This window comes from Suricata suricatta, chromosome 3 (genome assembly GCF_006229205.1).
Source record: "Suricata suricatta isolate VVHF042 chromosome 3, meerkat_22Aug2017_6uvM2_HiC, whole genome shotgun sequence".
Taxonomy (NCBI): Eukaryota; Metazoa; Chordata; class Mammalia; order Carnivora; family Herpestidae; genus Suricata; species Suricata suricatta.
In genome coordinates this window covers 105001844-105016317 of record NC_043702.1, presented here as the reverse complement: position 1 = coordinate 105016317, position 14474 = coordinate 105001844, and the positions used below count along the sequence as shown (strand labels likewise).

Sequence of the window (14474 nt, the reverse complement as noted above, 5' to 3'; positions counted from 1 at the left end):
CTGTGGTCCAAACAAAACCTGTCAATTGGACTTGACTTTAGGTCTGCTGGTGTATTCTGTACAAACTGTTGCTCTTAGGGGAGAGAGAGAGAGAGAGAGAGAGAGAGAGAGAGAGTGTGTGTGTGTGTGTGTGTGTGTGTGTGTGTGTGTGCGTGCGTGAGAGAGAGAGAGAGAGAGAGAGAGAGAGAGAATGATTATTTACACATACTCAGTAAAATAGAGGGGAGTAGGGGTGTATTTCAAACTCGCCTTGGTAGAGGGAGCTTAGGAGCTTGGCCTTGAGTGCCTAGCTCCACCCTGGCCTTCCCAACCAGAGTCCCTAGGGTATATCTCAGACTGGTGGCATGGATAGTTGGAGAAGGAGGTGGGGCTCTGTGGACAGGGGCTGCAGTTTCTCCAAGTGTGTGTGCTGGAGCCTGCAGCAGGCAGGAGGGGATCCCAGGGAAGGGCTTCCTTAGGCAAGAGGACAGTAGTCTGTGAGAAACTGCCCCCACCAAAAGCTTCCCTAAGGAAGGTGATCCTTAAAAGGGATGGACAATCAGACCTGGGAGTATAAAATTCATCTCAGGGTTGTTGTGAGGAATAAGTGTAATGAGGCAGGTGAGAGTGTCCCCCTTGGTCCCCCTGCTGGGTCATGCACCAAGCTCTGGGGGTGGGGCTGGAATACGGAGTGAACCTCCAGCACTGTCCCATCTAGGCTCAGTTTGGAGAAGACGATCTCCTGCTGTATCCTTACATTGGGAATGGGGCACCGCGGAGCCAACCTTGCCATATGGAAGTGCACGCCCCTCAGGGCTGTCTGGTCTTCATTAAGACATGCAGCTATGGGGTTTCTGCGACCAGGAGAGGACATGGTAGGGTGGGGAGGAGCATGTGCCTGGGTGCCTGCAGCCTCTGGCATAAGTGGCCACCGTTTCAGCATGGGCAACTCACTGACAGTTTGATGAGATAGTCTCAGCCTGCCGCCCACAGCTGCCTGTCCATCGTCATGTCCATCCATCACATGGCCATGACACCCTGTCACATGGCCACAGCAGCCCATCACTTACTTAACACCACTGCCCCTCTCAGCCAGGGAAAGATCACATCTTTGGAGGAAGACCATCCATAGTGAGGGCATGGACGGTGGGCATGGCGGTCAAGAGTGTGGGTTTCAGGGTCACACAGATCCGTCCTGTCCTTACTAGCTGTGTAACCTTGGGCAAGATTCCAAATCCTTCTGGGTCTCAGTTTCCTCATCTACCAAGAAGATATAGTAACTTCCACCTCCCAGGGTCAGGTGGGTGAGTTGGGATCATGCATATAGAGTGCAGGTTGTAGGAAAGTGCCTGTAGGAAGTCAGCTGCTGTCATTGGTGCCACTATTGCCCTGATGGTGGTTATTCTCTCCCAAGTCACCCACACTGGGTGGCAGAGTTGTCTGCTTCCTAGATCTGCCTCTTCCTCCTTTGTACACAATTGTTCAGGAGATGGTCACAGGGACAGCAGAAGAACCACTCTAAACATGCATCAGGGTAAAGCACTCTTCACATCAGAGGGGGTGAATGTGACTGGAGGCCCAAGACTTCTTGGAGGAAGGATGCAGATTTCTTGGTTGGTTAAACTTAAGTGCCCTGGCAACATGTGTGGGTCCCTCGCCCTTGGTAAACCTGGGCTGGGTTCTGCCCCTTGAGCTTGCAGGGCACTGGGTCCATGCTGGGTCACAGCAGTGAAGCCTGTGATCACTGTCCCACAGTATCTGCCAATATCAGCAAGCAGTGGGTGGGGCAGAAGGGCCAAACTGCTGGACTCTGGCTGTGAGGTGCTTACATTCCCTTTTATGAGTTCATCAACAACTCTCTTGCCAACCAGAGTTTACCACTTAATTTTCTTCTAAACATCTACATTCATTTTAAAATAGGAGCCAACCTTGCCATATGTAAGTGCTCGCCCCTCAGGGCTGTCTGTTTTCAAGGGTCATCTCTTGGGTAGGGTAGGGGCCTTGGGTACTGCCCTCCCTCTGCTACAGGGGAACCATTTATTGCCAAAGATGTAGGCTGGTTGCCAAGTGCATGGGAGGACTTCTATGATTTCAGGTGAGGCCCGTTGCCAGAGTCTCCTTGGGTCCCCAGAGTGAGACCACTGTCTATCTGAGGGCACTGTCTCAGGGTGTGTGTGGGAATGGGGCTCTAACTCCCTCCTGTCCTGTCCCTCTGTTGCCCAATTTGGGTTTCTCCTCTCCCAGAACAAATTAGTACTGCAACCTGATAGGGCATTCTGGGGTATACCACTAGCCTCTGTGGCCTGAGCTGAGGCTGTCACCAATAATGAGAATTTTAGGCTGCATAGGCACAAAAGGTAACCATAGAAAGTTAGTAGATAAGATATTTTTAGTCAAGTGAGATCTCACAGTGATTTTCAATTATTATTCTATTACCCTTCCCTTCACCTACCTCAACCTTGGTTGTATTTGTCAGGTTTTCCAGAGAGACAGAATCAACAGAAGATATATAGATCTCTCTCTTTCTCTCTCTTTCTTTCTTTCTCTCTCTCTCTCTCTCTCTCTCTCTCGATAGATAGATAGATAGATATCAATATAGATATCAATATCTATCAATCAATCAATCAATCTATCTAGAAAGATTGATTTATTATAGGAATGGATCACACAGTTATGGAGGCTGAGAAGCTCCACAATTTACCATCTGCAACCTGGAGAACCAGGAGAATGTGGTATAATTTTGTCTAAGTCTAAAGTTCTGAGACCCAGGAGCTGATATCTGAGGGCAAGAAAGATGGATGCTCCAGTTCTAGAAGAGGTGGGGAAGGGGCAGAGAATACTCCCTTTCTCTGTTTTTTGTTCCAGTTGGGCCCCCAGTGGGTTGGATGATGACCACCCAAATTGGTGGGGATGTATCTCTTTACTCATCTACTGTATCAAATGTTACTCCCTCCCAGAAATACCCTCACAGACATACTTAGAAATAGTTATTAGCTATCTGGGTATCCCTTAGCCTCATCAAGCTGACTCATAAAATTAACTGTCATACAAGTGCTACCTCTTTTAAGATGGCTTCTTGGTCTCTATGTTTAGCAGGTGCATCAGTTCTGTGCTCTGAAGTTATCTTGTGCTCTTCTCCATCATGGGGGAATCACGTGTGGGGAAATGTCAGTTTATTGATTTGTCTCAGGCTTCAGACTGTCACCACCTCCCCAGGTCAGGGCCCTGTCCTGGTCACTCTGGAATGCCAATACTTATCCTGGGGACTGGGTGGAAAGGAGTGGAAAGTCTACCCAGCTGCTGATGCCATGCCCTTCCTTTTCATGTGTTAGTCATCCACCCATCTAGTTGTTCAGCTATTTACTAATCATCAGCTCTGTGCCAGGCATTAGGCTGAGCAATGAGCATGCAGTTGCCAATAGCTTTCATGAAAACTCTAGGCTAATCATGGGATACAGACTACACAGGTGAAAGAACAAAAGAATATATAATTACAAGTTGACATAAATATTACCAAGGAAAAGTAAATAGTCCCCATGAGTAAGAATGATTAAGGGAGAAAAAATTCTAATTTTTAAAATTATAAGTGTTGACAATAATAGAGAAATTGGAACCTGTACACTGATGGTGGGAATGGAAAATGGAACAGCCACCTTGGCAAACAATTTGTCTGTTCTCACAAAGCTGAACATAGAGCTCATAATATTCCTAGGTATAAACTTAAGACAAGTGAGAATGTATGCCTACACAAAGACTTTTACATAAATGTTCATAGCAGCATTGTTCATAGTAGCCAAAAAGGTGGAAACAATCCAAATGTCCATCAACTGACGGATGGATAGACAAATGTGGTCTATCCACACATGCAGTCACTCAGTCACAGAAAGGAATATTCTATACATGCTACAACATAGATGCATTCAGAGATGACCCTTGAAAACATTATGCTAAATGAAAGCAGCCAGACATACAAGTCTACATGTTGTATAATTCCATTTATGTACAATTTCCAGAATAGGCAAATCCATAGGGACAAAAAGCACATTAATGTCTGTTCAGGGCTGAGATGGGCTGGGTAGTGGGGAGTGAGTGTATGCTTAAGCAGGGTGATTTTTTAAAAAAATGTTATTTGAATGACATTCCAGTAAAAAACAATAGTGAAATGCAGTCCCACATAGCTACCACCCAGGTTGAGAAATAGAAAGTTGCCAGTGAATGAGAAGACACATGGGCGTGGAAGTGATGGTCATACTCATGGATCCCTGGGAACGAGAGGCACAGCACAGCCTGGAAGGTCATATGGAGAAGCACTGGGTCAGTCAGAAGACAGAGGTAGCATGGGGGAAATGTGGGCAAGAGACTTCACTGTGGTTTCTGTGGGAAAGAACAGGTGAGGAAGGTAAAGGCTTAGCACTGGGTAGTTTGAATATCTCACTTGGCTCTGGGGCACTGGGGCTGACTCTACTTCTAACATCTGACCCTAAGGTAACTAAGGGCAGGCAGATAGTGGTCTCCCACAAAGGAGGTCATTGGGATGTGGGTGCTGGATGGCTTGTTTGGCATTTTAAAGGTGCACTCCAAGTGGGCTGTTTGCTCTCTTTGGGATTTACCTGGCCCAGGGAGGGGCTGTCCCTTCAGAAGTCAGCAAGGCCTTGCACGTTGAAACATTAGAAATACAGAAAAGGAAAGACATGGGTAATACCAGGGACAGAGTCCTACTGACAGTATGGATACAGAGGGCTAGGGGCCTCTACATTTAGTATTCCACATGCATACAACCACCTAATCTGTTTGGCCTCGTATTTACAGTCACTTATGTGTGCATGGAACCCTGTCTTCATGCTTCTAGGAAGTGGAGGAAGGATAGTCCCCAAGAGCATGGAGTAGGGGGAGATTCTTGACACTCTCACTGAGCTACACCCTTGTCCCAAGGGCAGAGGGCTCCAGTGCTGCCAGTGCCTGAGAAGTCTAAGCCCTAGCAAATGGTATTGGGAGCATGGTTAGCCATCCAGGGAAGAGCCCTTATCAGTAGTATTGTTTACAACCGCACATGCATGGTGGTAATACAATATGAGCAGGCCAGCTTTGAGTCAGCCATAGTGTTCCACACAATGCACTCTCTGACTGCGTGCAGCAGAGGCCGATGGTTCCTTCTGCAGGCTGTCCTTTGCTGTGCTACAGGATCTCAGGAGTCTATGGCACTCAGGGCTGGGTCTGCTTTTTTTCTGTTGCTGGCTTCAGACTTGGTGTCTCAGGTGTGCTAGTTCAATTGCCTCCATACTTCTGTTCTCCAGCCACTAAAGCTTAATTGTTATTGTCTTCTGTGCTCTTTTTCCCATCCTTATAGGTTTATGATTAAAAAATTTTTTCAGTGTAGTTTTAATGGAGTTTCAGGAGGGAGGGAACTTAGATAAATGCATTCAATCTTCCATCAGGAGCCAGAACACTTAGTACAAATGATTTCTTGTGAATATCCTCATAGCTCTACTTCTTCTCCAGTGTATTCTAGAGCTACAGGACTTAAGCCACAGGAATTCAGTACATGAAGAATTTTAATTTACAGCAGGTGAAGTTGTTGATCTATCGTCTAGAATCCTGAGTGATGTGCTCACTAGACAACCAGGGGGTGGGGAAGTGGTTTGCAGGAAGAGGGATCTCCTGGGACCCCAGGTCATGTGCTCAGAGCATTGCACACTTTATGAGAAGAGATTGTGGTCCTTCCTTGGTCCTCAGGGAGCCCTACCAGATTCTCCTCCTTACCTTTACTCCCAGTTTCCATTCTTTTCCATCAGCCATGAATCAGATCATATTGCTCCCCTGCTTAAAACCCTCCAGTGTCTTCCCATCTCACTCAAAAATCCAAATGGTCCATCATGAACCACATAGCTTCTCACTATCTGGGTCTTTGGTCCCCCCACCCCCACCCCTTCACTCCATCTTCCCTTTTACTTTCTCTCTTCACTATGCACCAGCCATATTTGTTCTTCCCATAGGCCAAGGTTTCTCCTGCCTTGGGGCTCCTGCACACTGTCCTTGACCTGAGGGGCTCTGCTCTACTTCTTCCTTTGGCTGGCACCCTACCCTCTGGTCACAGGTTAAAGGAGTTACTAGTGACCTCACAAAGGACATGGGAGAACTTTCTCTCTGCCACCATCAGGATACAATGAGAGGACAGTCACCTGCACACCAGGAAGGGGCTCTTACCAAACACAGGGTCTGCCAGCACCTTTGTTCAGGACTTTCAGCCCCCAGAATTGTGAGAAATAAATGTTTGCTCTTTAAGGCCCCCTGACCATGGTACTATGTGATAACAGCCTGAGACCACTAAGACAGAAAGAAGCGGATTTCATGCACACAGACCAGCAGGCTGAGATCCATCCTGCTTGAGGCTGAGCAGTGGTCAACTCAAATATTTTGGTTCATTTTGATGGCTCCTGGTAGAAAGAAGAAGGTGTGAGGTAAGGGTGGGAAGGAGGGACTGGCAGCCAGCAGGGCAATCAAAGAACTCAATGACATTTAGCAGACCCAGGTTAGTGTGGAGCCCCAGGGATTGAGGTAAGAGTGGGCACCTGAATGCAGGACCCACTCCAAGCCCTGGAGTCCCTGCTGGCTGGGTATAGCATCTATTCCCTTAGAGATCTGGGGACAGGATGGATGAGGCAGCAGGAATTGAGGGAGAGGATTGGAGGCAATGCCACTCCATGTTGAATGCTGAGGTGCAGAGTAGGCTAAGACAAAGTGCCTGTGACACAAAGAGCAATGCCATACCTTAGCTATGTCTGAGGTCAAGGGCTTAGTTACATAGTAGGTAGAAAGCTTTCCCCAGCCTCACCCCTAACTTGACTGTGAGGCACAGGTTGGGCCTGGCCATGAAACACCTTGCCCCACAGCTGGATATCCTACCTATCCCAGGAAATAATTGGTGTGTAGGAGTTCCTACCCATCCCATCAAGGGTTCAAGTTTCTGTAGTTGGGTACCTGTGCTCACTGTTTCTTCTCTGACCCTTCTGTATGAACAATGACATTTTTTGTATGAATGGACCAAAAAATTCAAATAACTTATTGAATCAGTGGAAAACAGTCAGTGAAATTTATTCATTTATTTATATTATTCATTTACTCAAAAAGTTTTAATTGAGTATCTTGTGAGGCCCAGTATGTGTGTGTGAAGGGGGCAAAAGGCTGGGGAAGGCAGGAAATTTTTCAGCACAGCGACTGCATTCCACATTCCACAGAGCAGACTGACAACACCCAGCAGAGCCACCTTTGATGCATTTCAGGAATGATAAGTGCTGGAGTGGAAGGAGCTGAGAAAGACTGTATTACAGGAGGCTGCCATGCTCTGGACACCCAAGGGAGGGATCCCTGGAGAAAAGAGGACTGAGTAGAGTTCTCAGTGTTGGGTAGGAATTGCCCAGCTGAAGGGGGCAGAGAAGAAATGTGTGGTGAGGCAAATGGCACAGCTGAGGAATTAAAAATAGCCCAGCATAGTCAGAGCTGTTTAGCTCTTTGGAAACATGAAAGCTGAGGAATCCAATAATGATAATTTCAATAAATCCTTCCTATGATGGGTTGAACCATATCCCTTCCCTGCAAATGCATGTTGAAACCATAGCTCCTAGTGTTTCAGAATGCAACTGTATATGGAGATAGAGTTTTTAGACATGTAGTTAAAGTGAGATCACTAGGGTGGTTCTTAATGCATTTGACTGATGTCTTTATAAAAAGAGGGATTAGGGCGGTGCCTGGGTGACTCAGTCAGTTGAGTGTCCTACTTCTGGCTCAGGTTGTAATTTCATGGTTAGTGAGTTCAAGCCCCATGTTGGGTTCACTGCTATCAGCTCAGAGCCTGCTTTGGATCCTCTTTCCCCTTCTCTCTTTCTCTTTCTGCCTCTCCCTCCTTCATTCTTTCTCTCTCTCTCTCTCTCAAAAATAAATAAAAATTAAAAAAAGAGTCTAAAAAGGAGGGATTGGGAGAGGGGAAACTGGGTGATGGCCACTGAGGAGGGCACTGGATGTTGGGAAGAGCACTGGGTGTTGTATGTAAGTGATGAATCATGGGAATCTACCCCCAAACCAGGAAAACACTGTATACACTGTATATTAGCTAACTTGACAATAAATTACACTAAAAAGAAAAAGAGGGATTAGGACACAGATACATACAGAGGTAAGACTGTGTAGACACAGAGAGAAGATGGCCACCTCCATGCCAAGCAGAGAGGCCTCAGAAGCAACCAGCCCTGGCAGCACCTTGATCTTGGACTTCTAAGCTCCAGAATGGTGAGGAAATAAATCATTTGAGTCACACAGTGGTACTTCGTTATAACAGGCCAGGTAGACAAATATGTTTACTAAGTCCCAGGTATTGCTCTAAGGCTTTTATACATAGGAACTTCTATCTCATGCCAGTTTTAGGAAGAAGGTCATCACTCTCCCCATTGTGCTGATGAGGATGTTGAGGAACAGGGATAAGGGCTGAAACCATCCACACCTCAGAGCTTACTGACTGCATGAATGTGACCTTCTTGTTGGACATTCAGCACTCACATGACTTTTCAACTGTAGGACCTTCTTTTTTAAATTAAAAAAAATGTTTCTTATTTATTTTTGAAAGAGAGTGTGTGTAAGTGGGGTAGGAACAAAGAGAAAGAGAGACACAGAATCTGAAGCAGGTTCTGGGCTCTGAGCTGTCAGCACATAGCCTGATGTGGGGCTTGAACTTGTGAACTACAGGATCATGACATGAGCTGAAATTGGATGCTTAACTAAATAAACCACCCAGACACCCCCAAATGTAGGAACTTCTTGCCCAGGAAGATAAAGTTGCAAATACCTTTAATTGGTTTATTTTGGAAACTTTATGAAAATCTATTTATCTGGACTCCTTAACTTTCTCTCAGAAAGGCAAGTGAACTCTTCTAAAAACATCAGTTGTTTGGCTGGGCTCATGAACTGACTGTAGGTATGTCAAGCATTTTTCCACATCCCTCCTTGTTGTGTCCACCAATACTACTGAACTGTGAACTTTGCCCAGTGCCAGTTAGGGTTCCTGCATGGAAAGATCTACTTTGAACCAGGCCATCCACACCTCATAAATATCCTACCTTTGCTTTTCCACTTCTGACACTTTTCTAATAGGCTATGGTTCTCCTTGTAGGGAACAGCAAGCCTGGCTTTGCTTAACCAACAGGTTATTTTGGTCATCTCTCTGGGGAGTTGACAGTCAGCAAGGGTTAAGTAATTTTTCAGATCATGTAGCTGGTGAGTGATGGACCCTTGTAATCCAGCTACCGTGTCTGTGCTACTAGCTGCAATGCCTGAGGATCAGGGTCAGAGGGAGCTTACAGTCTGTGAGTCCATCCCACCACCACCTGACTCTCCCTGGGAGGACAGGCAGCCTCTTGGAGGCAGCTGCCTCATTGCTGGGGAGCCATTGTCAGAGGCAATGTGGTACAATAGAAGGAACTAGGGCTCCGGGCTAGCACAGACTCAGCCTGTTCATCATCCAGCTGTGTGACTTTGAGCAGGTGACCTGGGCCCCTCTGAACTTTGAATTTCCCATCATCAAAATGGAGTTCATGGGCCACAGCTCACATGATCATGGTGAAGATGCAAAAGGCTAATGTTGATCAAATGCCCGGTGCATGGTAGTTGACCAATAAATGAGATATTCAGTACTGCTTATGTATATGAAGTTGATGTTTGCTTCCCAGATTGCCTCCTCCCTTTCCCATCATTCAGCTTACTCTTTCAACAAACATGGACTAGTCCCCTGAAGTTAGAAAGTTCTAGGACTTTAATGAACTATCTCTTCCCAGAGTCATTTCATTCCTTTCCCTTTTGTCCTAAAGTTGGTGGGATTGTAGCAGTAACTCCAGAGAGAAGCACCATTTGAGCCCTTCTAGACCTAAGGCTCTTTTTGTAGCTTAGAGATGGAAATGGACACTCCAGAAGAAGGGCATATGGCTCAGTGAAAAGAGCACTGGACTAAGAGCCAGGGGCCTTGTCCTGTTTGTTATCACTCAGCTGTGTGCTGACCCTTCCTCCACATCTTGGTTTCATTTTTGGGGGAAAACAAAATGAGGTCATGGGGATGATAGTGATGTAAAGCAGGAGGGCCATGTGCAGGACACAGCAGGACACAGCCGCAGAGAGGGGAGACCATGGCCCATCTCTCCTGAGCACCATAGCCTCTCTGTCTGGGGAGTGGCCCAGGAGGCTTATGTCTTCTGGCAGATGTTATGTATTTGCAGAGTATGGGCTCAGTCTCTAGGGTGTCTGGTGGTCTTCATTAAAGGCTTTCTGGATTTCCTGGGGCAGAGAATATTGATCCTTAACTTCAAACAAATGTGAGGATATGCTCTTTTTTGTTTAGATATCTCTTTCATGAAGGAGATGGGATCCTTATCAAACACTTGCTATCAGTTAACACCATAGTGTGCTAATGGCTTACTTCTGACAGGATGGGCCCTACATTTTCATTTCTCAATAACCTGCCTCCTGTCAAGATTCTCTTTCTTCAAATGGCCTTTGTGTCTTTTTGATGCCCCCTCTTGACCTCCTGGTAGGCAGCTGTTTTACCACAAAGTCAGGGGAGGAGAAGGAAATTTTGGTACAGGGCCTTTGAAGGCGGATTGACCTGGGTTCAAATCCTGGCTCATGAACTACTGGGGCACCTTTGATTTTTTAACCTCTTCGGGTCTTGACCTGAAATACGGCATTCTCTGAATCTTGAGTGTTCTGAGTGTGTATGCCAGTGCATGGCACCCACACATGTCTATACTTTATAGTGTACCAGCTGATGGGAACAAAGTTGGGGCATGACACTTAAAGGGAAAAGAGCCTTTTCTATAGGGTTATGTTGAAGGCCAAGAACAATTTAGATAATGCTGCTAGCACAGTGCCTGACAATTGTAGGTGCTCAATAAATGAGTTAAAAAGAAGTGGGAAAATCAATTTAGAAGAGAAAATGACATGCTCGTGTGGCACTTTCCATCGCAGACCAACAGTGGTAGAAGAAAGGAAACATAAAGGGTAGAGCCAGATTTCATTCTTATGGGAGTGTTGATAAAAGACCACCTACAGAGGCATTGCACTAAGACTTCTGCAGTGGGAATGTGAGGGTGAAGGGCAAAACTTCTTAGTCTTCAGCTTCCAGATATTCTTTTCAGCTTCCAGACTGTATGGAAAAGTCTGGAATGCTCTTTGGAAAAAAAGATGTGCCTGAGTAAGTAATAACTTCAGTGAGTCTCAACTTCTTTATCTGCGAAGAGAAGATTATAAGGCTTACTCTGTGTTGGTACAGTTATATGAGATAAAGTGACAAGCATGTGCATAGAATAGAAATGAGGAAAGTGTCAGATGCCTTCCTCCTATCTGACAGAGTCTCTGGCAGGTCCATGGTGGAGCGAGGATACACAGGAGATGTGTTTCCTTGAGGGAGAGACTCAGTATAACCATAAGTGGAAGTAAGAGAACACATGGCAGATTTGGAGAGTAAAGACTAGGAGATTTGGCCAGGACTGTGATGGAAGATGTGGCTGGTGTCTGGGGGGAGAGGGAAGAGTGGAGGGCAGCCTTGCTGGGAGCTTGGGCTCTTGTCTAGGCTGCTCCAGACTGACCAGTGAGGCTCTGATGTACATAAGAGCACTGCCAGATTCTGAAAAAGGTCTTGTCCCATGACTCTCTTACTTATCAGCAGGAACACTGGTAGACTGGCCAAGAGGAATGCCACCCTGGAACCCTGACTGTGAAACAGCTCATAAACCTGTAGATTCTGGAGGTATGTGCCCACCACCCCAACTCCCAGGTGGAGCAGTGGCACTGTCGTACATTCTCTCCTGGGTCACATGGGCCCCGTTTGCCCCATGTCCCCACCAGCACCTTGTACTGTCAGTCTTAGAGGCCAGTGTACCCTCTGATAACTCATCGTGGCTTCTGCTGGTGCTTTCTTCATATGTAATGGTGTAGAGTATCTTTTTGTGTACTTATTTGGCATTTGTATGTCCTCCAATGTGAAATGGATTCTTAAGTCTTTTGGACATTTTCTAATTGGATTGTTTGACTTTTACTGCTGAGTTTTGAGAATTCTTTATATATTGATACCTTTTGTCAGATGTGTGGTTTGTACATCTTTCCTTCTAGGTTATAGCTTGTCTTTTCATCTTCTTCACAGGGTCTTTCACAGGTGACAGGTGACAGGTTTCATTTTGATAAAGTTCAATTTATCATTTTTTTCATATGGATTGTGCTTTCGGTGTTATCCAAGAATTCTCATCCATCCCAGAGTCTGAGGATTTCCCCCTATGTGTTACACTAAAGTTTTATAGTTTTATATTTTACATTTAATCCAATGATACATTTTGAGTTCATGTTCTTAATAATGTGTGCGACTGAAGTCCAGGCTCATATGATGATCAACTGCTAACACCATTTGTTGAAAAATACATAACACACACACACACACACACACACACACACAACTTCAGAAATCTATTTATTTATTTATTTTTAAATGGTTAAATAAAAATTTCTTTTATTTTAATTTCAGTGCAAACAACCTTCTTGACCTCAACCGCAGCAATTTCTTACTTGACACATCCACAAAGGCACAGGAGACAAGAGCAAAAATAAACTATTGGGCCCTCATCAAGATAAAAAGCTTCTGCATGGCAAAGCAAACTATAAATAAAACTAACAGGCAACAGACAAAATGGGGAAAGATGGTTGCAAATGACATATCGGATAAAGGGCTAGTATACAAAATCTATAAGGAACTCACAAAACTCCACACCTGAGAAAAAATAATCCAGTGGAGAAATGGGCAGAAGACTTGAACAGTCACTTCTTCAAAAAGGGCAGCCAGATGGCCAAAAGACACATGAAATGATGCTCAGTGTCACTTATCATCAGGGAAATACAAATCAAAACCACATGGAGATACCACCTCATGTCGGTCATAGTGGCTAAAATGAACAAATCAGGAGACTATAGATGCTGGCGAGGATGTGGACACACAGGCACCCTCCTACACTGTTGGTGGGAATGTAAACTGGTACAGCCACTCTGGAAAAAATTTAACAATAGAACTCCCCTATGACCCAGCAGTAGCACTGCTAGGAATTTACCCAAGGGATACAGGAATGCTGATGCATAAGGGCACATGTACCCCAATATTCATGGCAGCACTTTCAACAATAGCCAAATCATGCAAAGAGCCTAAATGTCCATCAACTGATGAATGGATCAAGAGGATGTGGTTTATATATACAATGGAATACTACATGGCAATGAGAAAGAATGAAATCTGACCTTTCGTAGTAACATGGATGGAACTTGAGGATGTTATTCTAAGTGAAATAAGTCAGGCAGAGAAGGACAGATACCATATGTTTTCACTTATAAGTGGAACAGGAGAAACTTAACAGAGGATCATGGGAGAAGGGAAGGGAGAAAAATAGTTGGGGAGAGGGAAGGAGGCAAACCATGAGAGACTCTTGAATACTGAGAACAAACTGAGGGCTGATGGGGGTGGAGGAGAAGGGAAAAAGGGTGATGGGCATGGAGGAAGGCAGATGTTGGGATGAGCACTGGGTGATATATGGAAACTAATTTGACAAGAAACTATAATAGAAAATAAACTAATTCCAGTGCAGTTAGCATACTGTGTTCTATGAGTTTCAGGTATACAACATAGTGATTCAAGAATTCTGTGTATTACTTAGTGTTCATCAGGACAAGTGCACTTTTTAATCCCCATCATCTATTTCACCCATCTTCTCCCCCCCACCCCGTAAACATCAGTTTGTTCTCTATACTTAAGAGTCTGTTTCTTGTTTTTTTTTTTTTTATCATTTTATCTCTTTGCTCATTTGTTTTGCTTCTTCAGCTCTACATATGAGTGAAGTCATGGTATTTGTTTTTCTCTGGCTGACATTTTACTTAGCATAATACTCTAATTCCATCCATGTTGTTGCATTGGCAAGATTTTATTCCTTTGTATGGCTGAGTATGAAATATTTGTGAACAAGTAACATTATCTGGACCTGGAGACACTGGGTGTGGAGGTGCACTGAGGATACCAAAGCACATGCAGTCTCTGTAGACTTCCTACTGTGTTCGCCAAAGATCACAGAGTTGTTGCTGCTGTGGCTCCAACAGCCTGAGCCAATGAAGTCACCACCTCCCCCCTCAAACCAACCCAGTACCCCCACCCCAACATCCTTGAACTGGAGCCTCCAAGATGCCCCTTCCAGCAGGTGAAGGTTTTTCCTTACTAAAGTCAGTTCATAAATCTGGAAGAGGTGACCACTTCTTCAAATAAGCGGACACCTACCTGACAGCTACAAGAATCGTGATGAATCAGGGAAACATGACATCACCAAGGGAACAAAGTAAAAGTCCAGGAACTGACTCTAGAGAAATAGAGATCCATAAATTGCCTGACAGAAGAAAGTAGTCAGAGAGCTATAAGAGAACATAGATAAATAATT

General features: G+C 45.1%; 1 long non-coding RNA gene across 1 annotated transcript in view; it reads right to left on the bottom strand.

Moving 5' to 3' along the window:
* The window catches only part of LOC115286573, a 9399-nt gene extending 3347 nt beyond the window's left edge, over positions 1–6052 (bottom strand). Inside the window, exon 1 of the long non-coding RNA XR_003906143.1 lies at positions 5740–6052. This is a non-coding gene — a long non-coding RNA (uncharacterized LOC115286573). The remainder of the gene's footprint in view (positions 1–5739) is intronic.
* Positions 6053–14474: the final 8422 nt, after the last annotated feature.